The sequence below is a fragment of the Hyla sarda genome, unplaced genomic scaffold (assembly GCF_029499605.1).
Source record: "Hyla sarda isolate aHylSar1 unplaced genomic scaffold, aHylSar1.hap1 scaffold_223, whole genome shotgun sequence".
NCBI classification, from domain to species: domain Eukaryota; kingdom Metazoa; phylum Chordata; class Amphibia; order Anura; family Hylidae; genus Hyla; species Hyla sarda.
Window position 1 is genome coordinate 194,322 of NW_026608906.1, and position 27,629 is coordinate 221,950.

At 46.1% G+C, this 27,629-nt stretch overlaps 12 non-coding genes and 1 pseudogene across 12 annotated transcripts; all 13 read right to left on the reverse strand.

The window, feature by feature from the left end:
* Positions 1-80: 80 nt before the first annotated feature.
* Positions 81-271, reverse strand: LOC130321123 (U2 spliceosomal RNA). Its single transcript, XR_008866900.1, has one exon. It is a non-coding gene; the product is annotated as a U2 spliceosomal RNA (small nuclear RNA).
* Positions 272-2,361: 2,090 nt separating this feature from the next.
* On the reverse strand, positions 2,362-2,552 carry LOC130320949 (U2 spliceosomal RNA). The gene has a single exon (XR_008866758.1). It is a non-coding gene; the product is annotated as a U2 spliceosomal RNA (small nuclear RNA).
* Positions 2,553-4,652: 2,100 nt separating this feature from the next.
* LOC130320950 (U2 spliceosomal RNA) lies at positions 4,653-4,843 on the reverse strand. The gene has a single exon (XR_008866760.1). It is a non-coding gene; the product is annotated as a U2 spliceosomal RNA (small nuclear RNA).
* Positions 4,844-6,942: 2,099 nt separating this feature from the next.
* Positions 6,943-7,133, reverse strand: LOC130320951 (U2 spliceosomal RNA). Its single transcript, XR_008866761.1, has one exon. It is a non-coding gene; the product is annotated as a U2 spliceosomal RNA (small nuclear RNA).
* A 2,088-nt stretch (positions 7,134-9,221) lies between these two features.
* On the reverse strand, positions 9,222-9,412 carry LOC130320952 (U2 spliceosomal RNA). Its single transcript, XR_008866762.1, has one exon. It is a non-coding gene; the product is annotated as a U2 spliceosomal RNA (small nuclear RNA).
* Positions 9,413-11,500: 2,088 nt separating this feature from the next.
* Positions 11,501-11,691, reverse strand: LOC130320953 (U2 spliceosomal RNA). Its single transcript, XR_008866763.1, has one exon. It is a non-coding gene; the product is annotated as a U2 spliceosomal RNA (small nuclear RNA).
* Positions 11,692-13,746: 2,055 nt separating this feature from the next.
* Positions 13,747-13,937, reverse strand: LOC130320955 (U2 spliceosomal RNA). The gene has a single exon (XR_008866765.1). It is a non-coding gene; the product is annotated as a U2 spliceosomal RNA (small nuclear RNA).
* Positions 13,938-16,021: 2,084 nt separating this feature from the next.
* On the reverse strand, positions 16,022-16,212 carry LOC130320957 (U2 spliceosomal RNA). Its single transcript, XR_008866766.1, has one exon. It is a non-coding gene; the product is annotated as a U2 spliceosomal RNA (small nuclear RNA).
* A 2,077-nt stretch (positions 16,213-18,289) lies between these two features.
* Positions 18,290-18,480, reverse strand: LOC130320958 (U2 spliceosomal RNA). Its single transcript, XR_008866767.1, has one exon. It is a non-coding gene; the product is annotated as a U2 spliceosomal RNA (small nuclear RNA).
* Positions 18,481-20,578: 2,098 nt separating this feature from the next.
* LOC130320959 (U2 spliceosomal RNA) lies at positions 20,579-20,769 on the reverse strand. The gene has a single exon (XR_008866768.1). It is a non-coding gene; the product is annotated as a U2 spliceosomal RNA (small nuclear RNA).
* Positions 20,770-22,859: 2,090 nt separating this feature from the next.
* On the reverse strand, positions 22,860-23,050 carry LOC130320960 (U2 spliceosomal RNA). The gene has a single exon (XR_008866769.1). It is a non-coding gene; the product is annotated as a U2 spliceosomal RNA (small nuclear RNA).
* A 2,085-nt stretch (positions 23,051-25,135) lies between these two features.
* Positions 25,136-25,326, reverse strand: LOC130320961 (U2 spliceosomal RNA). Its single transcript, XR_008866770.1, has one exon. It is a non-coding gene; the product is annotated as a U2 spliceosomal RNA (small nuclear RNA).
* Positions 25,327-27,413: 2,087 nt separating this feature from the next.
* Positions 27,414-27,587, reverse strand: LOC130321038 (U2 spliceosomal RNA; annotated as a pseudogene).
* Positions 27,588-27,629: the final 42 nt, after the last annotated feature.

The following is a 27,629-nucleotide window of genomic DNA, read 5'->3' on the forward strand; positions in this document are numbered from 1 at the left end:
GGCCCACAGGGCTGGCTAGCTGGCTAGCCAGCAAGCAGGTAGCAATGAAAGTAGGAATCTTTCTTTTTAACCCTGTAAGGGGGTGGTGCACTGTACCCGAAGATACTGCCATATCGGGTCAATGCATAGGGCGACGGAAGCAAGCTTCGAAATCGGCCCCCGTTCTCAAAAATCCATTTAATATATGGTCCCCAGATAGGGGACGTATCAGATATTAAACTGATAAGAACAGATACTACACTTGATCTTAGCCAAAAGGCCGAGAAGCGATAACCGTGAAAGGGGCGGGCCCAACAAGGTCCCCTTCATGGGCACTATCACTGCTTGCTGTCAGGGAGGCTGCCAGACAATTTTCCATGCACACTCTGGGCTGGGGGGCAGTCAACCACCAGTACACACAGCAGAACCTAAACCCATACCATTATTGCTAAGCAGCAAGACAGGGGCCCATTGCACTCCCACGGGGCCTTTTTAAATGCAATCCATAACCCGGATTTGCCAGGAACCCTTCTTACTCCTCCTACTTGCATGTGACACTGGGCTTAGGATCTGCATAGGAAACACACACACAAGCACATACCTACCTTTGTTGCCTGCAGATGCCTCCTTGGCTGTCCCCAAACGGTATCAAACCAACACCCACGGGAAGCTGTAAGCATAGAGGACATGCCTGCACCCCATTGGACTTACCTGTGTGGGTTAAATCCGGGTTATTTGACAACCTATGGCGGTGATGGTTCTGCTCAGGCAGAGCAGTGCTGATGCTCCTCATAAAGCTGTCGCTGCTGTGAAGGTTCTAGGTGACATCACAAATCCCTTTGGTTACATACACAACAAAGCTGGGTTGTTGTTGTTTACACTCTGCAAGGCCTGTGGAAGTGAGTGACATCATAGCACTGTAGTTCTGAGGGTTCAAGATGGATGCAACAATCTCCTGTTGCTTCTATGAAGGCCGTAATAGACGACATCACCAAACAGCTCCATAGTCACATACACAGCAAAGGAGAGATGTTGTTTACACCTAGTGATGTCAGTGGTATTGAGTGACATCACAGCACAGTGCTAAGGCTCCTGGGCCTGGACACAGCAGCGGCTGCAATATCTCAACGGAGAATACGTTTATATCTATGTGTGTGTGTGCGCATATATATATATATATATATATATATATATATATATATATATATATATTTCTCCGCCGAAATCACTTTTAAACCCATTTCCACCTTTTTTTCCCTTCTCTTCCTCTTACTTTTTTTTCACGTTTTTTTACGTTTTTCTCCTTTTCGCCTCTTTTCTGGGCGTATTATTCTTCTTTTTCTTCTTTTTTTTCGTCTAATGCATACCCCATCAGTGCAGCAATGCTTATTCAATACCGCCAGCAGATGGAGACACTGGGGGATAATTTTCTAAGGATTTATACTGATTTTTCCTGTCTGAATTTGTCGCACAGAAAGTTGCAGGCCAAATATGTGTGACATTTCTGCGACTTTAGCTTCTAGAGCATTTTTACAACATTATACATAGGTGCTGAATACATAAAAAGCGACTGTTCAGCGACAGACAAGTCGCATCGGCTGAAAGTAGGCCAGAATGTCAGTCCATGTTGGAGCAGGTTTAGATACAGTCTAAAGCATAGATCTCAAAGTCTGTGCACAGAATTTAGCAAGGGCCTCGCACCTTCTGATGCATCAGGTAGGTGCACAATAGCATAGCCTAACCCTCTGTACTTTGGTCTATATTGATGCGGGACATAGACAGCCAGCTGATGACCAATCCATTAGTGCAATGGATGGCTGGAAGCATTTGTCTTTGCCTTTGCAATACCACAGAAGCAATGCATGGTCAATGTACAGCAATGACACACCTGTGTGAACAGCCAGGAGACCCCCCCCCCCATGTTATGTTACATAGTTACATAGTTAGTACGGTCGAAAAAAGACATATGTCCATCACGTTCAACCAGGGAATTAAGGGGTAGGGGTGTGGCGCGATATTGGGGAAGGGATGAGATTTTATATTTCTTCATAAGCATTAATCTTATTTTGTCAATTAGGAACATTCAGCACCCACCCGCTATCAAGGCAGCTGCCTATCATGTCATGCCCTACCTGCACAGGTGTGCTGGCTACTCAAATGATCCAATTAAGGAGGCCATTTAGTCAGCAGCAGCAGAAGTCCTGTGCCTGGACGCTCCAACAGGGGCCAGACACAAGCAGAAGCAGAAGCAGCAGAAGCAGCAGCAGCACCACCTTTTGTTTTTTGGCTGCAGCAGCAGCAAGGCCCACAGGGCTGGCTAGCTGGCTAGCCAGCAAGCAGGTAGCAATGAAAGTAGGAATCTTTCTTTTTAACCCTGTAAGGGGGTGGTGCACTGTACCCGAAGATACTGCCATATCGGGTCAATGCATAGGGCGACGGAAGCAAGCTTCGAAATCGGCCCCCGTTCTCAAAAATCCATTTAATATATGGTCCCCAGATAGGGGACGTATCAGATATTAAACTGATAAGAACAGATACTACACTTGATCTTAGCCAAAAGGCCGAGAAGCGATAACCGTGAAAGGGGCGGGCCCAACAAGGTCCCCTTCATGGGCACTATCACTGCTTGCTGTCAGGGAGGCTGCCAGACAATTTTCCATGCACACTCTGGGCTGGGGGGCAGTCAACCACCAGTACACACAGCAGAACCTAAACCCATACCATTATTGCTAAGCAGCAAGACAGGGGCCCATTGCACTCCCACGGGGCCTTTTTAAATGCAATCCATAACCCGGATTTGCCAGGAACCCTTCTTACTCCTCCTACTTGCATGTGACACTGGGCTTAGGATCTGCATAGGAAACACACACACAAGCACACACCTACCTTTGTTGCCTGCAGATGCCTCCTTGGCTGTCCCCAAACGGTATCAAACCAACACCCACGGGAAGCTGTAAGCATAGAGGACATGCCTGCACCCCATTGGACTTACCTGTGTGGGTTAAATCCGGGTTATTTGACAACCTATGGCGGTGATGGTTCTGCTCAGGCAGAGCAGTGCTGATGCTCCTCATAAAGCTGTCGCTGCTGTGAAGGTTCTAGGTGACATCACAAATCCCTTTGGTTACATACACAACAAAGCTGGGTTGTTGTTGTTTACACTCTGCAAGGCCTGTGGAAGTGAGTGACATCATAGCACTGTAGTTCTGAGGGTTCAAGATGGATGCAACAATCTCCTGTTGCTTCTATGAAGGCCGTAATAGACGACATCACCAAACAGCTCCATAGTCACATACACAGCAAAGGAGAGATGTTGTTTACACCTAGTGATGTCAGTGGTATTGAGTGACATCACAGCACAGTGCTAAGGCTCCTGGGCCTGGACACAGCAGCGGCTGCAATATCTCAACGGAGAATACGTTTATATCTATGTGTGTGTGTGCGCATATATATATATATATATATATATATATATATATATATATATATATTTCTCCGCCGAAATCACTTTTAAACCCATTTCCACCTTTTTTTCCCTTCTCTTCCTCTTACTTTTTTTTCACGTTTTTTTACGTTTTTCTCCTTTTCGCCTCTTTTCTGGGCGTATTATTCTTCTTTTTCTTCTTTTTTTTCGTCTAATGCATACCCCATCAGTGCAGCAATGCTTATTCAATACCGCCAGCAGATGGAGACACTGGGGGATAATTTTCTAAGGATTTATACTGATTTTTCCTGTCTGAATTTGTCGCACAGAAAGTTGCAGGCCAAATATGTGTGACATTTCTGCGACTTTAGCTTCTAGAGCATTTTTACAACATTATACATAGGTGCTGAATACATAAAAAGCGACTGTTCAGCGACAGACAAGTCGCATCGGCTGAAAGTAGGCCAGAATGTCAGTCCATGTTGGAGCAGGTTTAGATACAGTCTAAAGCATAGATCTCAAAGTCTGTGCACAGAATTTAGCAAGGGCCTCGCACCTTCTGATGCATCAGGTAGGTGCACAATAGCATAGCCTAACCCTCTGTACTTTGGTCTATATTGATGCGGGACATAGACAGCCAGCTGATGACCAATCCATTAGTGCAATGGATGGCTGGAAGCATTTGTCTTTGCCTTTGCAATACCACAGAAGCAATGCATGGTCAATGTACAGCAATGACACACCTGTGTGAACAGCCAGGAGACCCCCCCCCCCATGTTATGTTACATAGTTACATAGTTAGTACGGTCGAAAAAAGACATATGTCCATCACGTTCAACCAGGGAATTAAGGGGTAGGGGTGTGGCGCGATATTGGGGAAGGGATGAGATTTTATATTTCTTCATAAGCATTAATCTTATTTTGTCAATTAGGAACATTCAGCACCCACCCGCTATCAAGGCAGCTGCCTATCATGTCATGCCCTACCTGCACAGGTGTGCTGGCTACTCAAATGATCCAATTAAGGAGGCCATTTAGTCAGCAGCAGCAGAAGTCCTGTGCCTGGACGCTCCAACAGGGGCCAGACACAAGCAGAAGCAGAAGCAGCAGAAGCAGCAGCAGAAGCAGCAGCAGCACCACCTTTTGTTTTTTGGCTGCAGCAGCAGCAAGGCCCACAGGGCTGGCTAGCTGGCTAGCCAGCAAGCAGGTAGCAATGAAAGTAGGAATCTTTCTTTTTAACCCTGTAAGGGGGTGGTGCACTGTACCCGAAGATACTGCCATATCGGGTCAATGCATAGGGCGACGGAAGCAAGCTTCGAAATCGGCCCCCGTTCTCAAAAATCCATTTAATATATGGTCCCCAGATAGGGGACGTATCAGATATTAAACTGATAAGAACAGATACTACACTTGATCTTAGCCAAAAGGCCGAGAAGCGATAACCGTGAAAGGGGCGGGCCCAACAAGGTCCCCTTCATGGGCACTATCACTGCTTGCTGTCAGGGAGGCTGCCAGACAATTTTCCATGCACACTCTGGGCTGGGGGGCAGTCAACCACCAGTACACACAGCAGAACCTAAACCCATACCATTATTGCTAAGCAGCAAGACAGGGGCCCATTGCACTCCCACGGGGCCTTTTTAAATGCAATCCATAACCCGGATTTGCCAGGAACCCTTCTTACTCCTCCTACTTGCATGTGACACTGGGCTTAGGATCTGCATAGGAAACACACACACAAGCACACACCTACCTTTGTTGCCTGCAGATGCCTCCTTGGCTGTCCCCAAACGGTATCAAACCAACACCCACGGGAAGCTGTAAGCATAGAGGACATGCCTGCACCCCATTGGACTTACCTGTGTGGGTTAAATCCGGGTTATTTGACAACCTATGGCGGTGATGGTTCTGCTCAGGCAGAGCAGTGCTGATGCTCCTCATAAAGCTGTCGCTGCTGTGAAGGTTCTAGGTGACATCACAAATCCCTTTGGTTACATACACAACAAAGCTGGGTTGTTGTTGTTTACACTCTGCAAGGCCTGTGGAAGTGAGTGACATCATAGCACTGTAGTTCTGAGGGTTCAAGATGGATGCAACAATCTCCTGTTGCTTCTATGAAGGCCGTAATAGACGACATCACCAAACAGCTCCATAGTCACATACACAGCAAAGGAGAGATGTTGTTTACACCTAGTGATGTCAGTGGTATTGAGTGACATCACAGCACAGTGCTAAGGCTCCTGGGCCTGGACACAGCAGCGGCTGCAATATCTCAACGGAGAATACGTTTATATCTATGTGTGTGTGTGCGCATATATATATATATATATATATATATATATATATATATATATATATTTCTCCGCCGAAATCACTTTTAAACCCATTTCCACCTTTTTTTCCCTTCTCTTCCTCTTACTTTTTTTTCACGTTTTTTTACGTTTTTCTCCTTTTCGCCTCTTTTCTGGGCGTATTATTCTTCTTTTTCTTCTTTTTTTTTCTTTTTTTTCGTCTAATGCATACCCCATCAGTGCAGCAATGCTTATTCAATACCGCCAGCAGATGGAGACACTGGGGGATAATTTTCTAAGGATTTATACTGATTTTTCCTGTCTGAATTTGTCGCACAGAAAGTTGCAGGCAAAATATGTGTGACATTTCTGCGACTTTAGCTTCTAGAGCATTTTTACAACATTATACATAGGTGCTGAATACATAAAAAGCGACTGTTCAGCGACAGACAAGTCGCATCGGCTGAAAGTAGGCCAGAATGTCAGTCCATGTTGGAGCAGGTTTAGATACAGTCTAAAGCATAGATCTCAAAGTCTGTGCACAGAATTTAGCAAGGGCCTCGCACCTTCTGATGCATCAGGTAGGTGCACAATAGCATAGCCTAACCCTCTGTACTTTGGTCTATATTGATGCGGGACATAGACAGCCAGCTGATGACCAATCCATTAGTGCAATGGATGGCTGGAAGCATTTGTCTTTGCCTTTGCAATACCACAGAAGCAATGCATGGTCAATGTACAGCAATGACACACCTGTGTGAACAGCCAGGAGACCCCCCCCCCCCATGTTATGTTACATAGTTACATAGTTAGTACGGTCGAAAAAAGACATATGTCCATCACGTTCAACCAGGGAATTAAGGGGTAGGGGTGTGGCGCGATATTGGGGAAGGGATGAGATTTTATATTTCTTCATAAGCATTAATCTTATTTTGTCAATTAGGAACATTCAGCACCCACCCGCTATCAAGGCAGCTGCCTATCATGTCATGCCCTACCTGCACAGGTGTGCTGGCTACTCAAATGATCCAATTAAGGAGGCCATTTAGTCAGCAGCAGCAGAAGTCCTGTGCCTGGACGCTCCAACAGGGGCCAGACACAAGCAGAAGCAGAAGCAGCAGAAGCAGCAGCAGCACCACCTTTTGTTTTTTGGCTGCAGCAGCAGCAAGGCCCACAGGGCTGGCTAGCTGGCTAGCCAGCAAGCAGGTAGCAATGAAAGTAGGAATCTTTCTTTTTAACCCTGTAAGGGGGTGGTGCACTGTACCCGAAGATACTGCCATATCGGGTCAATGCATAGGGCGACGGAAGCAAGCTTCGAAATCGGCCCCCGTTCTCAAAAATCCATTTAATATATGGTCCCCAGATAGGGGACGTATCAGATATTAAACTGATAAGAACAGATACTACACTTGATCTTAGCCAAAAGGCCGAGAAGCGATAACCGTGAAAGGGGCGGGCCCAACAAGGTCCCCTTCATGGGCACTATCACTGCTTGCTGTCAGGGAGGCTGCCAGACAATTTTCCATGCACACTCTGGGCTGGGGGGCAGTCAACCACCAGTACACACAGCAGAACCTAAACCCATACCATTATTGCTAAGCAGCAAGACAGGGGCCCATTGCACTCCCACGGGGCCTTTTTAAATGCAATCCATAACCCGGATTTGCCAGGAACCCTTCTTACTCCTCCTACTTGCATGTGACACTGGGCTTAGGATCTGCATAGGAAACACACACACAAGCACACACCTACCTTTGTTGCCTGCAGATGCCTCCTTGGCTGTCCCCAAACGGTATCAAACCAACACCCACGGGAAGCTGTAAGCATAGAGGACATGCCTGCACCCCATTGGACTTACCTGTGTGGGTTAAATCCGGGTTATTTGACAACCTATGGCGGTGATGGTTCTGCTCAGGCAGAGCAGTGCTGATGCTCCTCATAAAGCTGTCGCTGCTGTGAAGGTTCTAGGTGACATCACAAATCCCTTTGGTTACATACACAACAAAGCTGGGTTGTTGTTGTTTACACTCTGCAAGGCCTGTGGAAGTGAGTGACATCATAGCACTGTAGTTCTGAGGGTTCAAGATGGATGCAACAATCTCCTGTTGCTTCTATGAAGGCCGTAATAGACGACATCACCAAACAGCTCCATAGTCACATACACAGCAAAGGAGAGATGTTGTTTACACCTAGTGATGTCAGTGGTATTGAGTGACATCACAGCACAGTGCTAAGGCTCCTGGGCCTGGACACAGCAGCGGCTGCAATATCTCAACGGAGAATACGTTTATATCTATGTGTGTGTGTGCGCATATATATATATATATATATATATATATATATATATATATATATATTTCTCCGCCGAAATCACTTTTAAACCCATTTCCACCTTTTTTTCCCTTCTCTTCCTCTTACTTTTTTTTCACGTTTTTTTACGTTTTTCTCCTTTTCGCCTCTTTTCTGGGCGTATTATTCTTCTTTTTCTTCTTTTTTTTCGTCTAATGCATACCCCATCAGTGCAGCAATGCTTATTCAATACCGCCAGCAGATGGAGACACTGGGGGATAATTTTCTAAGGATTTATACTGATTTTTCCTGTCTGAATTTGTCGCACAGAAAGTTGCAGGCCAAATATGTGTGACATTTCTGCGACTTTAGCTTCTAGAGCATTTTTACAACATTATACATAGGTGCTGAATACATAAAAAGCGACTGTTCAGCGACAGACAAGTCGCATCGGCTGAAAGTAGGCCAGAATGTCAGTCCATGTTGGAGCAGGTTTAGATACAGTCTAAAGCATAGATCTCAAAGTCTGTGCACAGAATTTAGCAAGGGCCTCGCACCTTCTGATGCATCAGGTAGGTGCACAATAGCATAGCCTAACCCTCTGTACTTTGGTCTATATTGATGCGGGACATAGACAGCCAGCTGATGACCAATCCATTAGTGCAATGGATGGCTGGAAGCATTTGTCTTTGCCTTTGCAATACCACAGAAGCAATGCATGGTCAATGTACAGCAATGACACACCTGTGTGAACAGCCAGGAGACCCCCCCCCCCATGTTATGTTACATAGTTACATAGTTAGTACGGTCGAAAAAAGACATATGTCCATCACGTTCAACCAGGGAATTAAGGGGTAGGGGTGTGGCGCGATATTGGGGAAGGGATGAGATTTTATATTTCTTCATAAGCATTAATCTTATTTTGTCAATTAGGAACATTCAGCACCCACCCGCTATCAAGGCAGCTGCCTATCATGTCATGCCCTACCTGCACAGGTGTGCTGGCTACTCAAATGATCCAATTAAGGAGGCCATTTAGTCAGCAGCAGCAGAAGTCCTGTGCCTGGACGCTCCAACAGGGGCCAGACACAAGCAGAAGCAGAAGCAGCAGAAGCAGCAGCAGCACCACCTTTTGTTTTTTGGCTGCAGCAGCAGCAAGGCCCACAGGGCTGGCTAGCTGGCTAGCCAGCAAGCAGGTAGCAATGAAAGTAGGAATCTTTCTTTTTAACCCTGTAAGGGGGTGGTGCACTGTACCCGAAGATACTGCCATATCGGGTCAATGCATAGGGCGACGGAAGCAAGCTTCGAAATCGGCCCCCGTTCTCAAAAATCCATTTAATATATGGTCCCCAGATAGGGGACGTATCAGATATTAAACTGATAAGAACAGATACTACACTTGATCTTAGCCAAAAGGCCGAGAAGCGATAACCGTGAAAGGGGCGGGCCCAACAAGGTCCCCTTCATGGGCACTATCACTGCTTGCTGTCAGGGAGGCTGCCAGACAATTTTCCATGCACACTCTGGGCTGGGGGGCAGTCAACCACCAGTACACACAGCAGAACCTAAACCCATACCATTATTGCTAAGCAGCAAGACAGGGGCCCATTGCACTCCCACGGGGCCTTTTTAAATGCAATCCATAACCCGGATTTGCCAGGAACCCTTCTTACTCCTCCTACTTGCATGTGACACTGGGCTTAGGATCTGCATAGGAAACACACACACAAGCACACACCTACCTTTGTTGCCTGCAGATGCCTCCTTGGCTGTCCCCAAACGGTATCAAACCAACACCCACGGGAAGCTGTAAGCATAGAGGACATGCCTGCACCCCATTGGACTTACCTGTGTGGGTTAAATCCGGGTTATTTGACAACCTATGGCGGTGATGGTTCTGCTCAGGCAGAGCAGTGCTGATGCTCCTCATAAAGCTGTCGCTGCTGTGAAGGTTCTAGGTGACATCACAAATCCCTTTGGTTACATACACAACAAAGCTGGGTTGTTGTTGTTTACACTCTGCAAGGCCTGTGGAAGTGAGTGACATCATAGCACTGTAGTTCTGAGGGTTCAAGATGGATGCAACAATCTCCTGTTGCTTCTATGAAGGCCGTAATAGACGACATCACCAAACAGCTCCATAGTCACATACACAGCAAAGGAGAGATGTTGTTTACACCTAGTGATGTCAGTGGTATTGAGTGACATCACAGCACAGTGCTAAGGCTCCTGGGCCTGGACACAGCAGCGGCTGCAATATCTCAACGGAGAATACGTTTATATCTATGTGTGTGTGTGCGCATATATATATATATATATATATATATATATATATATATATATATATTTCTCCGCCGAAATCACTTTTAAACCCATTTCCACCTTTTTTTCCCTTCTCTTCCTCTTACTTTTTTTTCACGTTTTTTTACGTTTTTCTCCTTTTCGCCTCTTTTCTGGGCGTATTATTCTTCTTTTTCTTCTTTTTTTTCGTCTAATGCATACCCCATCAGTGCAGCAATGCTTATTCAATACCGCCAGCAGATGGAGACACTGGGGGATAATTTTCTAAGGATTTATACTGATTTTTCCTGTCTGAATTTGTCGCACAGAAAGTTGCAGGCCAAATATGTGTGACATTTCTGCGACTTTAGCTTCTAGAGCATTTTTACAACATTATACATAGGTGCTGAATACATAAAAAGCGACTGTTCAGCGACAGACAAGTCGCATCGGCTGAAAGTAGGCCAGAATGTCAGTCCATGTTGGAGCAGGTTTAGATACAGTCTAAAGCATAGATCTCAAAGTCTGTGCACAGAATTTAGCAAGGGCCTCGCACCTTCTGATGCATCAGGTAGGTGCACAATAGCATAGCCTAACCCTCTGTACTTTGGTCTATATTGATGCGGGACATAGACAGCCAGCTGATGACCAATCCATTAGTGCAATGGATGGCTGGAAGCATTTGTCTTTGCCTTTGCAATACCACAGAAGCAATGCATGGTCAATGTACAGCAATGACACACCTGTGTGAACAGCCAGGAGACCCCCCCCCCCATGTTATGTTACATAGTTACATAGTTAGTACGGTCGAAAAAAGACATATGTCCATCACGTTCAACCAGGGAATTAAGGGGTAGGGGTGTGGCGCGATATTGGGGAAGGGATGAGATTTTATATTTCTTCATAAGCATTAATCTTATTTTGTCAATTAGGAACATTCAGCACCCACCCGCTATCAAGGCAGCTGCCTATCATGTCATGCCCTACCTGCACAGGTGTGCTGGCTACTCAAATGATCCAATTAAGGAGGCCATTTAGTCAGCAGCAGCAGAAGTCCTGTGCCTGGACGCTCCAATAGGGGCCAGACACAAGCAGAAGCAGCAGCAGCAGAAGCAGCAGCAGCACCACCTTTTGTTTTTTGGCTGCAGCAGCAGCAAGGCCCACAGGGCTGGCTAGCTGGCTAGCCAGCAAGCAGGTAGCAATGAAAGTAGGAATCTTTCTTTTTAACCCTGTAAGGGGGTGGTGCACTGTACCCGAAGATACTGCCATATCGGGTCAATGCATAGGGCGACGGAAGCAAGCTTCGAAATCGGCCCCCGTTCTCAAAAATCCATTTAATATATGGTCCCCAGATAGGGGACGTATCAGATATTAAACTGATAAGAACAGATACTACACTTGATCTTAGCCAAAAGGCCGAGAAGCGATAACCGTGAAAGGGGCGGGCCCAACAAGGTCCCCTTCATGGGCACTATCACTGCTTGCTGTCAGGGAGGCTGCCAGACAATTTTCCATGCACACTCTGGGCTGGGGGGCAGTCAACCACCAGTACACACAGCAGAACCTAAACCCATACCATTATTGCTAAGCAGCAAGACAGGGGCCCATTGCACTCCCACGGGGCCTTTTTAAATGCAATCCATAACCCGGATTTGCCAGGAACCCTTCTTACTCCTCCTACTTGCATGTGACACTGGGCTTAGGATCTGCATAGGAAACACACACACAAGCACACACCTACCTTTGTTGCCTGCAGATGCCTCCTTGGCTGTCCCCAAACGGTATCAAACCAACACCCACGGGAAGCTGTAAGCATAGAGGACATGCCTGCACCCCATTGGACTTACCTGTGTGGGTTAAATCCGGGTTATTTGACAACCTATGGCGGTGATGGTTCTGCTCAGGCAGAGCAGTGCTGATGCTCCTCATAAAGCTGTCGCTGCTGTGAAGGTTCTAGGTGACATCACAAATCCCTTTGGTTACATACACAACAAAGCTGGGTTGTTGTTGTTTACACTCTGCAAGGCCTGTGGAAGTGAGTGACATCATAGCACTGTAGTTCTGAGGGTTCAAGATGGATGCAACAATCTCCTGCTGCTTCTAACGACATCACCAAACAGCTCCATAGTCACATACACAGCAAAGGAGAGATGTTGTTTACACCTAGTGATGTCAGTGGTATTGAGTGACATCACAGCACAGTGCTAAGGCTCCTGGGCCTGGACACAGCAGCGGCTGCAATATCTCAACAGAGAATACGTTTATATCTATGTGTGTGTGTGCGCATATATATATATATATATATATATATATATATATTTCTCCGCCGAAATCACTTTTAAACCCATTTCCACCTTTTTTTCCCTTCTCTTCCTCTTACTTTTTTTTCACGTTTTTTTACGTTTTTCTCCTTTTCGCCTCTTTTCTGGGCGTATTATTCTTCTTTTTCTTCTTTTTTTTCGTCTAATGCATACCCCATCAGTGCAGCAATGCTTATTCAATACCGCCAGCAGATGGAGACACTGGGGGATAATTTTCTAAGGATTTATACTGATTTTTCCTGTCTGAATTTGTCGCACAGAAAGTTGCAGGCCAAATATGTGTGACATTTCTGCGACTTTAGCTTCTAGAGCATTTTTACAACATTATACATAGGTGCTGAATACATAAAAAGCGACTGTTCAGCGACAGACAAGTCGCATCGGCTGAAAGTAGGCCAGAATGTCAGTCCATGTTGGAGCAGGTTTAGATACAGTCTAAAGCATAGATCTCAAAGTCTGTGCACAGAATTTAGCAAGGGCCTCGCACCTTCTGATGCATCAGGTAGGTGCACAATAGCATAGCCTAACCCTCTGTACTTTGGTCTATATTGATGCGGGACATAGACAGCCAGCTGATGACCAATCCATTAGTGCAATGGATGGCTGGAAGCATTTGTCTTTGCCTTTGCAATACCACAGAAGCAATGCATGGTCAATGTACAGCAATGACACACCTGTGTGAACAGCCAGGAGACCCCCCCCCCCATGTTATGTTACATAGTTACATAGTTAGTACGGTCGAAAAAAGACATATGTCCATCACGTTCAACCAGGGAATTAAGGGGTAGGGGTGTGGCGCGATATTGGGGAAGGGATGAGATTTTATATTTCTTCATAAGCATTAATCTTATTTTGTCAATTAGGAACATTCAGCACCCACCCGCTATCAAGGCAGCTGCCTATCATGTCATGCCCTACCTGCACAGGTGTGCTGGCTACTCAAATGATCCAATTAAGGAGGCCATTTAGTCAGCAGCAGCAGAAGTCCTGTGCCTGGACGCTCCAACAGGGGCCAGACACAAGCAGAAGCAGAAGAAGCAGCAGCAGCACCACCTTTTGTTTTTTGGCTGCAGCAGCAGCAAGGCCCACAGGGCTGGCTAGCTGGCTAGCCAGCAAGCAGGTAGCAATGAAAGTAGGAATCTTTCTTTTTAACCCTGTAAGGGGGTGGTGCACTGTACCCGAAGATACTGCCATATCGGGTCAATGCATAGGGCGACGGAAGCAAGCTTCGAAATCGGCCCCCGTTCTCAAAAATCCATTTAATATATGGTCCCCAGATAGGGGACGTATCAGATATTAAACTGATAAGAACAGATACTACACTTGATCTTAGCCAAAAGGCCGAGAAGCGATAACCGTGAAAGGGGCGGGCCCAACAAGGTCCCCTTCATGGGCACTATCACTGCTTGCTGTCAGGGAGGCTGCCAGACAATTTTCCATGCACACTCTGGGCTGGGGGGCAGTCAACCACCAGTACACACAGCAGAACCTAAACCCATACCATTATTGCTAAGCAGCAAGACAGGGGCCCATTGCACTCCCACGGGGCCTTTTTAAATGCAATCCATAACCCGGATTTGCCAGGAACCCTTCTTACTCCTCCTACTTGCATGTGACACTGGGCTTAGGATCTGCATAGGAAACACACACACAAGCACACACCTACCTTTGTTGCCTGCAGATGCCTCCTTGGCTGTCCCCAAACGGTATCAAACCAACACCCACGGGAAGCTGTAAGCATAGAGGACATGCCTGCACCCCATTGGACTTACCTGTGTGGGTTAAATCCGGGTTATTTGACAACCTATGGCGGTGATGGTTCTGCTCAGGCAGAGCAGTGCTGATGCTCCTCATAAAGCTGTCGCTGCTGTGAAGGTTCTAGGTGACATCACAAATCCCTTTGGTTACATACACAACAAAGCTGGGTTGTTGTTGTTTACACTCTGCAAGGCCTGTGGAAGTGAGTGACATCATAGCACTGTAGTTCTGAGGGTTCAAGATGGATGCAACAATCTCCTGTTGCTTCTATGAAGGCCGTAATAGACGACATCACCAAACAGCTCCATAGTCACATACACAGCAAAGGAGAGATGTTGTTTACACCTAGTGATGTCAGTGGTATTGAGTGACATCACAGCACAGTGCTAAGGCTCCTGGGCCTGGACACAGCAGCGGCTGCAATATCTCAACGGAGAATACGTTTATATCTATGTGTGTGTGTGCGCACATATATATATATATATATATATATATATATATATATATATATTTCTCCGCCGAAATCACTTTTAAACCCATTTCCACCTTTTTTTCCCTTCTCTTCCTCTTACTTTTTTTTCACGTTTTTTTACGTTTTTCTCCTTTTCGCCTCTTTTCTGGGCGTATTATTCTTCTTTTTCTTCTTTTTTTTCGTCTAATGCATACCCCATCAGTGCAGCAATGCTTATTCAATACCGCCAGCAGATGGAGACACTGGGGGATAATTTTCTAAGGATTTATACTGATTTTTCCTGTCTGAATTTGTCGCACAGAAAGTTGCAGGCCAAATATGTGTGACATTTCTGCGACTTTAGCTTCTAGAGCATTTTTACAACATTATACATAGGTGCTGAATACATAAAAAGCGACTGTTCAGCGACAGACAAGTCGCATCGGCTGAAAGTAGGCCAGAATGTCAGTCCATGTTGGAGCAGGTTTAGATACAGTCTAAAGCATAGATCTCAAAGTCTGTGCACAGAATTTAGCAAGGGCCTCGCACCTTCTGATGCATCAGGTAGGTGCACAATAGCATAGCCTAACCCTCTGTACTTTGGTCTATATTGATGCAGGACATAGACAGCCAGCTGATGACCAATCCATTAGTGCAATGGATGGCTGGAAGCATTTGTCTTTGCCTTTGCAATACCACAGAAGCAATGCATGGTCAATGTACAGCAATGACACACCTGTGTGAACAGCCAGGAGACCCCCCCCCATGTTATGTTACATAGTTACATAGTTAGTACGGTCGAAAAAAGACATATGTCCATCACGTTCAACCAGGGAATTAAGGGGTAGGGGTGTGGCGCGATATTGGGGAAGGGATGAGATTTTATATTTCTTCATAAGCATTAATCTTATTTTGTCAATTAGGAACATTCAGCACCCACCCGCTATCAAGGCAGCTGCCTATCATGTCATGCCCTACCTGCACAGGTGTGCTGGCTACTCAAATGATCCAATTAAGGAGGCCATTTAGTCAGCAGCAGCAGAAGTCCTGTGCCTGGACGCTCCAACAGGGGCCAGACACAAGCAGAAGCAGAAGCAGCAGAAGCAGCAGCAGCACCACCTTTTGTTTTTTGGCTGCAGCAGCAGCAAGGCCCACAGGGCTGGCTAGCTGGCTAGCCAGCAAGCAGGTAGCAATGAAAGTAGGAATCTTTCTTTTTAACCCTGTAAGGGGGTGGTGCACTGTACCCGAAGATACTGCCATATCGGGTCAATGCATAGGGCGACGGAAGCAAGCTTCGAAATCGGCCCCCGTTCTCAAAAATCCATTTAATATATGGTCCCCAGATAGGGGACGTATCAGATATTAAACTGATAAGAACAGATACTACACTTGATCTTAGCCAAAAGGCCGAGAAGCGATAACCGTGAAAGGGGCGGGCCCAACAAGGTCCCCTTCATGGGCACTATCACTGCTTGCTGTCAGGGAGGCTGCCAGACAATTTTCCATGCACACTCTGGGCTGGGGGGCAGTCAACCACCAGTACACACAGCAGAACCTAAACCCATACCATTATTGCTAAGCAGCAAGACAGGGGCCCATTGCACTCCCACGGGGCCTTTTTAAATGCAATCCATAACCCGGATTTGCCAGGAACCCTTCTTACTCCTCCTACTTGCATGTGACACTGGGCTTAGGATCTGCATAGGAAACACACACACAAGCACACACCTACCTTTGTTGCCTGCAGATGCCTCCTTGGCTGTCCCCAAACGGTATCAAACCAACACCCACGGGAAGCTGTAAGCATAGAGGACATGCCTGCACCCCATTGGACTTACCTGTGTGGGTTAAATCCGGGTTATTTGACAACCTATGGCGGTGATGGTTCTGCTCAGGCAGAGCAGTGCTGATGCTCCTCATAAAGCTGTCGCTGCTGTGAAGGTTCTAGGTGACATCACAAATCCCTTTGGTTACATACACAACAAAGCTGGGTTGTTGTTGTTTACACTCTGCAAGGCCTGTGGAAGTGAGTGACATCATAGCACTGTAGTTCTGAGGGTTCAAGATGGATGCAACAATCTCCTGTTGCTTCTATGAAGGCCGTAATAGACGACATCACCAAACAGCTCCATAGTCACATACACAGCAAAGGAGAGATGTTGTTTACACCTAGTGATGTCAGTGGTATTGAGTGACATCACAGCACAGTGCTAAGGCTCCTGGGCCTGGACACAGCAGCGGCTGCAATATCTCAACGGAGAATACGTTTATATCTATGTGTGTGTGTGCGCATATATATATATATATATATATATATATATATATATATATATATATTCTCCGCCGAAATCACTTTTAAACCCATTTCCACCTTTTTTTCCCTTCTCTTCCTCTTACTTTTTTTTCACGTTTTTTTACGTTTTTCTCCTTTTCGCCTCTTTTCTGGGCGTATTATTCTTCTTTTTCTTCTTTTTTTTCGTCTAATGCATACCCCATCAGTGCAGCAATGCTTATTCAATACCGCCAGCAGATGGAGACACTGGGGGATAATTTTCTAAGGATTTATACTGATTTTTCCTGTCTGAATTTGTCGCACAGAAAGTTGCAGGCCAAATATGTGTGACATTTCTGCGACTTTAGCTTCTAGAGCATTTTTACAACATTATACATAGGTGCTGAATACATAAAAAGCGACTGTTCGGCGACAGACAAGTCGCATCGGCTGAAAGTAGGCCAGAATGTCAGTCCATGTTGGAGCAGGTTTAGATACAGTCTAAAGCATAGATCTCAAAGTCTGTGCACAGAATTTAGCAAGGGCCTCGCACCTTCTGATGCATCAGGTAGGTGCACAATAGCATAGCCTAACCCTCTGTACTTTGGTCTATATTGATGCGGGACATAGACAGCCAGCTGATGACCAATCCATTAGTGCAATGGATGGCTGGAAGCATTTGTCTTTGCCTTTGCAATACCACAGAAGCAATGCATGGTCAATGTACAGCAATGACACACCTGTGTGAACAGCCAGGAGACCCCCCCCCCATGTTATGTTACATAGTTACATAGTTAGTACGGTCGAAAAAAGACATATGTCCATCACGTTCAACCAGGGAATTAAGGGGTAGGGGTGTGGCGCGATATTGGGGAAGGGATGAGATTTTATATTTCTTCATAAGCATTAATCTTATTTTGTCAATTAGGAACATTCAGCACCCACCCGCTATCAAGGCAGCTGCCTATCATGTCATGCCCTACCTGCACAGGTGTGCTGGCTACTCAAATGATCCAATTAAGGAGGCCATTTAGTCAGCAGCAGCAGAAGTCCTGTGCCTGGACGCTCCAACAGGGGCCAGACACAAGCAGAAGCAGAAGCAGCAGCAGCACCACCTTTTGTTTTTTGGCTGCAGCAGCAGCAAGGCCCACAGGGCTGGCTAGCTGGCTAGCCAGCAAGCAGGTAGCAATGAAAGTAGGAATCTTTCTTTTTAACCCTGTAAGGGGGTGGTGCACTGTACCCGAAGATACTGCCATATCGGGTCAATGCATAGGGCGACGGAAGCAAGCTTCGAAATCGGCCCCCGTTCTCAAAAATCCATTTAATATATGGTCCCCAGATAGGGGACGTATCAGATATTAAACTGATAAGAACAGATACTACACTTGATCTTAGCCAAAAGGCCGAGAAGCGATAACCGTGAAAGGGGCGGGCCCAACAAGGTCCCCTTCATGGGCACTATCACTGCTTGCTGTCAGGGAGGCTGCCAGACAATTTTCCATGCACACTCTGGGCTGGGGGGCAGTCAACCACCAGTACACACAGCAGAACCTAAACCCATACCATTATTGCTAAGCAGCAAGACAGGGGCCCATTGCACTCCCACGGGGCCTTTTTAAATGCAATCCATAACCCGGATTTGCCAGGAACCCTTCTTACTCCTCCTACTTGCATGTGACACTGGGCTTAGGATCTGCATAGGAAACACACACACAAGCACACACCTACCTTTGTTGCCTGCAGATGCCTCCTTGGCTGTCCCCAAACGGTATCAAACCAACACCCACGGGAAGCTGTAAGCATAGAGGACATGCCTGCACCCCATTGGACTTACCTGTGTGGGTTAAATCCGGGTTATTTGACAACCTATGGCGGTGATGGTTCTGCTCAGGCAGAGCAGTGCTGATGCTCCTCATAAAGCTGTCGCTGCTGTGAAGGTTCTAGGTGACATCACAAATCCCTTTGGTTACATACACAACAAAGCTGGGTTGTTGTTGTTTACACTCTGCAAGGCCTGTGGAAGTGAGTGACATCATAGCACTGTAGTTCTGAGGGTTCAAGATGGATGCAACAATCTCCTGTTGCTTCTATGAAGGCCGTAATAGACGACATCACCAAACAGCTCCATAGTCACATACACAGCAAAGGAGAGATGTTGTTTACACCTAGTGATGTCAGTGGTATTGAGTGACATCACAGCACAGTGCTAAGGCTCCTGGGCCTGGACACAGCAGCGGCTGCAATATCTCAACGGAGAATACGTTTATATCTATGTGTGTGTGTGCGCATATATATATATATATATATATATATATATATATATATTTCTCCGCCGAAATCACTTTTAAACCCATTTCCACCTTTTTTTCCCTTCTCTTCCTCTTACTTTTTTTTCACGTTTTTTTACGTTTTTCTCCTTTTCGCCTCTTTTCTGGGCGTATTATTCTTCTTTTTCTTCTTTTTTTTCGTCTAATGCATACCCCATCAGTGCAGCAATGCTTATTCAATACCGCCAGCAGATGGAGACACTGGGGGATAATTTTCTAAGGATTTATACTGATTTTTCCTGTCTGAATTTGTCGCACAGAAAGTTGCAGGCCAAATATGTGTGACATTTCTGCGACTTTAGCTTCTAGAGCATTTTTACAACATTATACATAGGTGCTGAATACATAAAAAGCGACTGTTCAGCGACAGACAAGTCGCATCGGCTGAAAGTAGGCCAGAATGTCAGTCCATGTTGGAGCAGGTTTAGATACAGTCTAAAGCATAGATCTCAAAGTCTGTGCACAGAATTTAGCAAGGGCCTCGCACCTTCTGATGCATCAGGTAGGTGCACAATAGCATAGCCTAACCCTCTGTACTTTGGTCTATATTGATGCGGGACATAGACAGCCAGCTGATGACCAATCCATTAGTGCAATGGATGGCTGGAAGCATTTGTCTTTGCCTTTGCAATACCACAGAAGCAATGCATGGTCAATGTACAGCAATGACACACCTGTGTGAACAGCCAGGAGACCCCCCCCCATGTTATGTTACATAGTTACATAGTTAGTACGGTCGAAAAAAGACATATGTCCATCACGTTCAACCAGGGAATTAAGGGGTAGGGGTGTGGCGCGATATTGGGGAAGGGATGAGATTTTATATTTCTTCATAAGCATTAATCTTATTTTGTCAATTAGGAACATTCAGCACCCACCCGCTATCAAGGCAGCTGCCTATCATGTCATGCCCTACCTGCACAGGTGTGCTGGCTACTCAAAAGGTGTGCTGGCTACTCAAATGATCCAATTAAGGAGGCCATTTAGTCAGCAGCAGCAGAAGTCCTGTGCCTGGACGCTCCAACAGGGGCCAGACACAAGCAGAAGCAGAAGCAGCAGAAGCAGCAGCAGCACCACCTTTTGTTTTTTGGCTGCAGCAGCAGCAAGGCCCACAGGGCTGGCTAGCTGGCTAGCCAGCAAGCAGGTAGCAATGAAAGTAGGAATCTTTCTTTTTAACCCTGTAAGGGGGTGGTGCACTGTACCCGAAGATACTGCCATATCGGGTCAATGCATAGGGCGACGGAAGCAAGCTTCGAAATCGGCCCCCGTTCTCAAAAATCCATTTAATATATGGTCCCCAGATAGGGGACGTATCAGATATTAAACTGATAAGAACAGATACTACACTTGATCTTAGCCAAAAGGCCGAGAAGCGATAACCGTGAAAGGGGCGGGCCCAACAAGGTCCCCTTCATGGGCACTATCACTGCTTGCTGTCAGGGAGGCTGCCAGACAATTTTCCATGCACACTCTGGGCTGGGGGGCAGTCAACCACCAGTACACACAGCAGAACCTAAACCCATACCATTATTGCTAAGCAGCAAGACAGGGGCCCATTGCACTCCCACGGGGCCTTTTTAAATGCAATCCATAACCCGGATTTGCCAGGAACCCTTCTTACTCCTCCTACTTGCATGTGACACTGGGCTTAGGATCTGCATAGGAAACACACACACAAGCACACACCTACCTTTGTTGCCTGCAGATGCCTCCTTGGCTGTCCCCAAACGGTATCAAACCAACACCCACGGGAAGCTGTAAGCATAGAGGACATGCCTGCACCCCATTGGACTTACCTGTGTGGGTTAAATCCGGGTTATTTGACAACCTATGGCGGTGATGGTTCTGCTCAGGCAGAGCAGTGCTGATGCTCCTCATAAAGCTGTCGCTGCTGTGAAGGTTCTAGGTGACATCACAAATCCCTTTGGTTACATACACAACAAAGCTGGGTTGTTGTTGTTTACACTCTGCAAGGCCTGTGGAAGTGAGTGACATCATAGCACTGTAGTTCTGAGGGTTCAAGATGGATGCAACAATCTCCTGTTGCTTCTATGAAGGCCGTAATAGACGACATCACCAAACAGCTCCATAGTCACATACACAGCAAAGGAGAGATGTTGTTTACACCTAGTGATGTCAGTGGTATTGAGTGACATCACAGCACAGTGCTAAGGCTCCTGGGCCTGGACACAGCAGCGGCTGCAATATCTCAACGGAGAATATGTTTATATCTATGTGTGTGTGTGCGCATATATATATATATATATATATATATATATATATATATATATATATTCTCCGCCGAAATCACTTTTAAACCCATTTCCACCTTTTTTTCCCTTCTCTTCCTCTTACTTTTTTTTCACGTTTTTTTACGTTTTTCTCCTTTTCGCCTCTTTTCTGGGCGTATTATTCTTCTTTTTCTTCTTTTTTTTCGTCTAATGCATACCCCATCAGTGCAGCAATGCTTATTCAATACCGCCAGCAGATGGAGACACTGGGGGATAATTTTCTAAGGATTTATACTGATTTTTCCTGTCTGAATTTGTCGCACAGAAAGTTGCAGGCCAAATATGTGTGACATTTCTGCGACTTTAGCTTCTAGAGCATTTTTACAACATTATACATAGGTGCTGAATACATAAAAAGCGACTGTTCAGCGACAGACAAGTCGCATCGGCTGAAAGTAGGCCAGAATGTCAGTCCATGTTGGAGCAGGTTTAGATACAGTCTAAAGCATAGATCTCAAAGTCTGTGCACAGAATTTAGCAAGGGCCTCGCACCTTCTGATGCATCAGGTAGGTGCACAATAGCATAGCCTAACCCTCTGTACTTTGGTCTATATTGATGCGGGACATAGACAGCCAGCTGATGACCAATCCATTAGTGCAATGGATGGCTGGAAGCATTTGTCTTTGCCTTTGCAATACCACAGAAGCAATGCATGGTCAATGTACAGCAATGACACACCTGTGTGAACAGCCAGGAGACCCCCCCCCCCCCCATGTTATGTTACATAGTTACATAGTTAGTACGGTCGAAAAAAGACATATGTCCATCACGTTCAACCAGGGAATTAAGGGGTAGGGGTGTGGCGCGATATTGGGGAAGGGATGAGATTTTATATTTCTTCATAAGCATTAATCTTATTTTGTCAATTAGGAACATTCAGCACCCACCCGCTATCAAGGCAGCTGCCTATCATGTCATGCCCTACCTGCACAGGTGTGCTGGCTACTCAAATGATCCAATTAAGGAGGCCATTTAGTCAGCAGCAGCAGAAGTCCTGTGCCTGGACGCTCCAACAGGGGCCAGACACAAGCAGAAGCAGAAGCAGCAGAAGCAGCAGCAGCACCACCTTTTGTTTTTTGGCTGCAGCAGCAGCAAGGCCCACAGGGCTGGCTAGCTGGCTAGCCAGCAAGCAGGTAGCAATGAAAGTAGGAATCTTTCTTTTTAACCCTGTAAGGGGGTGGTGCACTGTACCCGAAGATACTGCCATATCGGGTCAATGCATAGGGCGACGGAAGCAAGCTTCGAAATCGGCCCCCGTTCTCAAAAATCCATTTAATATATGGTCCCCAGATAGGGGACGTATCAGATATTAAACTGATAAGAACAGATACTACACTTGATCTTAGCCAAAAGGCCGAGAAGCGATAACCGTGAAAGGGGCGGGCCCAACAAGGTCCCCTTCATGGGCACTATCACTGCTTGCTGTCAGGGAGGCTGCCAGACAATTTTCCATGCACACTCTGGGCTGGGGGGCAGTCAACCACCAGTACACACAGCAGAACCTAAACCCATACCATTATTGCTAAGCAGCAAGACAGGGGCCCATTGCACTCCCACGGGGCCTTTTTAAATGCAATCCATAACCCGGATTTGCCAGGAACCCTTCTTACTCCTCCTACTTGCATGTGACACTGGGCTTAGGATCTGCATAGGAAACACACACACAAGCACACACCTACCTTTGTTGCCTGCAGATGCCTCCTTGGCTGTCCCCAAACGGTATCAAACCAACACCCACGGGAAGCTGTAAGCATAGAGGACATGCCTGCACCCCATTGGACTTACCTGTGTGGGTTAAATCCGGGTTATTTGACAACCTATGGCGGTGATGGTTCTGCTCAGGCAGAGCAGTGCTGATGCTCCTCATAAAGCTGTCGCTGCTGTGAAGGTTCTAGGTGACATCACAAATCCCTTTGGTTACATACACAACAAAGCTGGGTTGTTGTTGTTTACACTCTGCAAGGCCTGTGGAAGTGAGTGACATCATAGCACTGTAGTTCTGAGGGTTCAAGATGGATGCAACAATCTCCTGTTGCTTCTATGAAGGCCGTAATAGACGACATCACCAAACAGCTCCATAGTCACATACACAGCAAAGGAGAGATGTTGTTTACACCTAGTGATGTCAGTGGTATTGAGTGACATCACAGCACAGTGCTAAGGCTCCTGGGCCTGGACACAGCAGCGGCTGCAATATCTCAACGGAGAATACGTTTATATCTATGTGTGTGTGTGCGCATATATATATATATATATATATATATATATATATATATATATTTCTCCGCCGAAATCACTTTTAAACCCATTTCCACCTTTTTTTCCCTTCTCTTCCTCTTACTTTTTTTTCACGTTTTTTTACGTTTTTCTCCTTTTCGCCTCTTTTCTGGGCGTATTATTCTTCTTTTTCTTCTTTTTTTTCGTCTAATGCATACCCCATCAGTGCAGCAATGCTTATTCAATACCGCCAGCAGATGGAGACACTGGGGGATAATTTTCTAAGGATTTATACTGATTTTTCCTGTCTGAATTTGTCGCACAGAAAGTTGCAGGCCAAATATGTGTGACATTTCTGCGACTTTAGCTTCTAGAGCATTTTTACAACATTATACATAGGTGCTGAATACATAAAAAGCGACTGTTCAGCGACAGACAAGTCGCATCGGCTGAAAGTAGGCCAGAATGTCAGTCCATGTTGGAGCAGGTTTAGATACAGTCTAAAGCATAGATCTCAAAGTCTGTGCACAGAATTTAGCAAGGGCCTCGCACCTTCTGATGCATCAGGTAGGTGCACAATAGCATAGCCTAACCCTCTGTACTTTGGTCTATATTGATGCGGGACATAGACAGCCAGCTGATGACCAATCCATTAGTGCAATGGATGGCTGGAAGCATTTGTCTTTGCCTTTGCAATACCACAGAAGCAATGCATGGTCAATGTACAGCAATGACACACCTGTGTGAACAGCCAGGAGACCCCCCCCCCCCATGTTATGTTACATAGTTACATAGTTAGTACGGTCGAAAAAAGACATATGTCCATCACGTTCAACCAGGGAATTAAGGGGTAGGGGTGTGGCGCGATATTGGGGAAGGGATGAGATTTTATATTTCTTCATAAGCATTAATCTTATTTTGTCAATTAGGAACATTCAGCACCCACCCGCTATCAAGGCAGCTGCCTATCATGTCATGCCCTACCTGCACAGGTGTGCTGGCTACTCAAATGATCCAATTAAGGAGGCCATTTAGTCAGCAGCAGCAGAAGTCCTGTGCCTGGACGCTCCAACAGGGGCCAGACACAAGCAGAAGCAGAAGCAGCAGAAGCAGCAGCAGCACCACCTTTTGTTTTTTGGCTGCAGCAGCAGCAAGGCCCACAGGGCTGGCTAGCTGGCTAGCCAGCAAGCAGGTAGCAATGAAAGTAGGAATCTTTCTTTTTAACCCTGTAAGGGGGTGGTGCACTGTACCCGAAGATACTGCCATATCGGGTCAATGCATAGGGCGACGGAAGCAAGCTTCGAAATCGGCCCCCGTTCTCAAAAATCCATTTAATATATGGTCCCCAGATAGGGGACGTATCAGATATTAAACTGATAAGAACAGATACTACACTTGATCTTAGCCAAAAGGCCGAGAAGCGATAACCGTGAAAGGGGCGGGCCCAACAAGGTCCCCTTCATGGGCACTATCACTGCTTGCTGTCAGGGAGGCTGCCAGACAATTTTCCATGCACACTCTGGGCTGGGGGGCAGTCAACCACCAGTACACACAGCAGAACCTAAACCCATACCATTATTGCTAAGCAGCAAGACAGGGGCCCATTGCACTCCCACGGGGCCTTTTTAAATGCAATCCATAACCCGGATTTGCCAGGAACCCTTCTTACTCCTCCTACTTGCATGTGACACTGGGCTTAGGATCTGCATAGGAAACACACACACAAGCACACACCTACCTTTGTTGCCTGCAGATGCCTCCTTGGCTGTCCCCAAACGGTATCAAACCAACACCCACGGGAAGCTGTAAGCATAGAGGACATGCCTGCACCCCATTGGACTTACCTGTGTGGGTTAAATCCGGGTTATTTGACAACCTATGGCGGTGATGGTTCTGCTCAGGCAGAGCAGTGCTGATGCTCCTCATAAAGCTGTCGCTGCTGTGAAGGTTCTAGGTGACATCACAAATCCCTTTGGTTACATACACAACAAAGCTGGGTTGTTGTTGTTTACACTCTGCAAGGCCTGTGGAAGTGAGTGACATCATAGCACTGTAGTTCTGAGGGTTCAAGATGGATGCAACAATCTCCTGTTGCTTCTATGAAGGCCGTAATAGACGACATCACCAAACAGCTCCATAGTCACATACACAGCAAAGGAGAGATGTTGTTTACACCTAGTGATGTCAGTGGTATTGAGTGACATCACAGCACAGTGCTAAGGCTCCTGGGCCTGGACACAGCAGCGGCTGCAATATCTCAACGGAGAATACGTTTATATCTATGTGTGTGTGTGCGCATATATATATATATATATATATATATATATATATATATATATTTCTCCGCCGAAATCACTTTTAAACCCATTTCCACCTTTTTTTCCCTTCTCTTCCTCTTACTTTTTTTTCACGTTTTTTTACGTTTTTCTCCTTTTCGCCTCTTTTCTGGGCGTATTATTCTTCTTTTTCTTCTTTTTTTTCGTCTAATGCATACCCCATCAGTGCAGCAATGCTTATTCAATACCGCCAGCAGATGGAGACACTGGGGGATAATTTTCTAAGGATTTATACTGATTTTTCCTGTCTGAATTTGTCGCACAGAAAGTTGCAGGCCAAATTGTGTGACATTTCTGCGACTTTAGCTTCTAGAGCATTTTTACAACATTATACATAGGTGCTGAATACATAAAAAGCGACTGTTCAGCGACAGACAAGTCGCATCGGCTGAAAGTAGGCCAGAATGTCAGTCCATGTTGGAGCAGGTTTAGATACAGTCTAAAGCATAGATCTCAAAGTCTGTGCACAGAATTTAGCAAGGGCCTCGCACCTTCTGATGCATCAGGTAGGTGCACAATAGCATAGCCTAACCCTCTGTACTTTGGTCTATATTGATGCGGGACATAGACAGCCAGCTGATGACCAATCCATTAGTGCAATGGATGGCTGGAAGCATTTGTCTTTGCCTTTGCAATACCACAGAAGCAATGCATGGTCAATGTACAGCAATGACACACCTGTGTGAACAGCCAGGAGACCCCCCCCCCCCCCCCCCCCCATGTTATGTTACATAGTTACATAGTTAGTACGGTCGAAAAAAGACATATGTCCATCACGTTCAACCAGGGAATTAAGGGGTAGGGGTGTGGCGCGATATTGGGGAAGGGATGAGATTTTATATTTCTTCATAAGCATTAATCTTATTTTGTCAATTAGGAACATTCAGCACCCACCCGCTATCAAGGCAGCTGCCTATCATGTCATGCCCTACCTGCACAGGTGTGCTGGCTACTCAAATGATCCAATTAAGGAGGCCATTTAGTCAGCAGCAGCAGAAGTCCTGTGCCTGGACGCTCCAACAGGGGCCAGACACAAGCAGAAGCAGCAGAAGCAGCAGCAGCACCACCTTTTGTTTTTTGGCTGCAGCAGCAGCAAGGCCCACAGGGCTGGCTAGCTGGCTAGCCAGCAAGCAGGTAGCAATGAAAGTAGGAATCTTTCTTTTTAACCCTGTAAGGGGGTGGTGCACTGTACCCGAAGATACTGCCATATCGGGTCAATGCATAGGGCGACGGAAGCAAGCTTCGAAATCGGCCCCCGTTCTCAAAAATCCATTTAATATATGGTCCCCAGATAGGGGACGTATCAGATATTAAACTGATAAGAACAGATTTTTTGATTGAAAGAGCTTTATTTACCGTTCAGTCATTACAAGTCGTACAATAAATTACAGT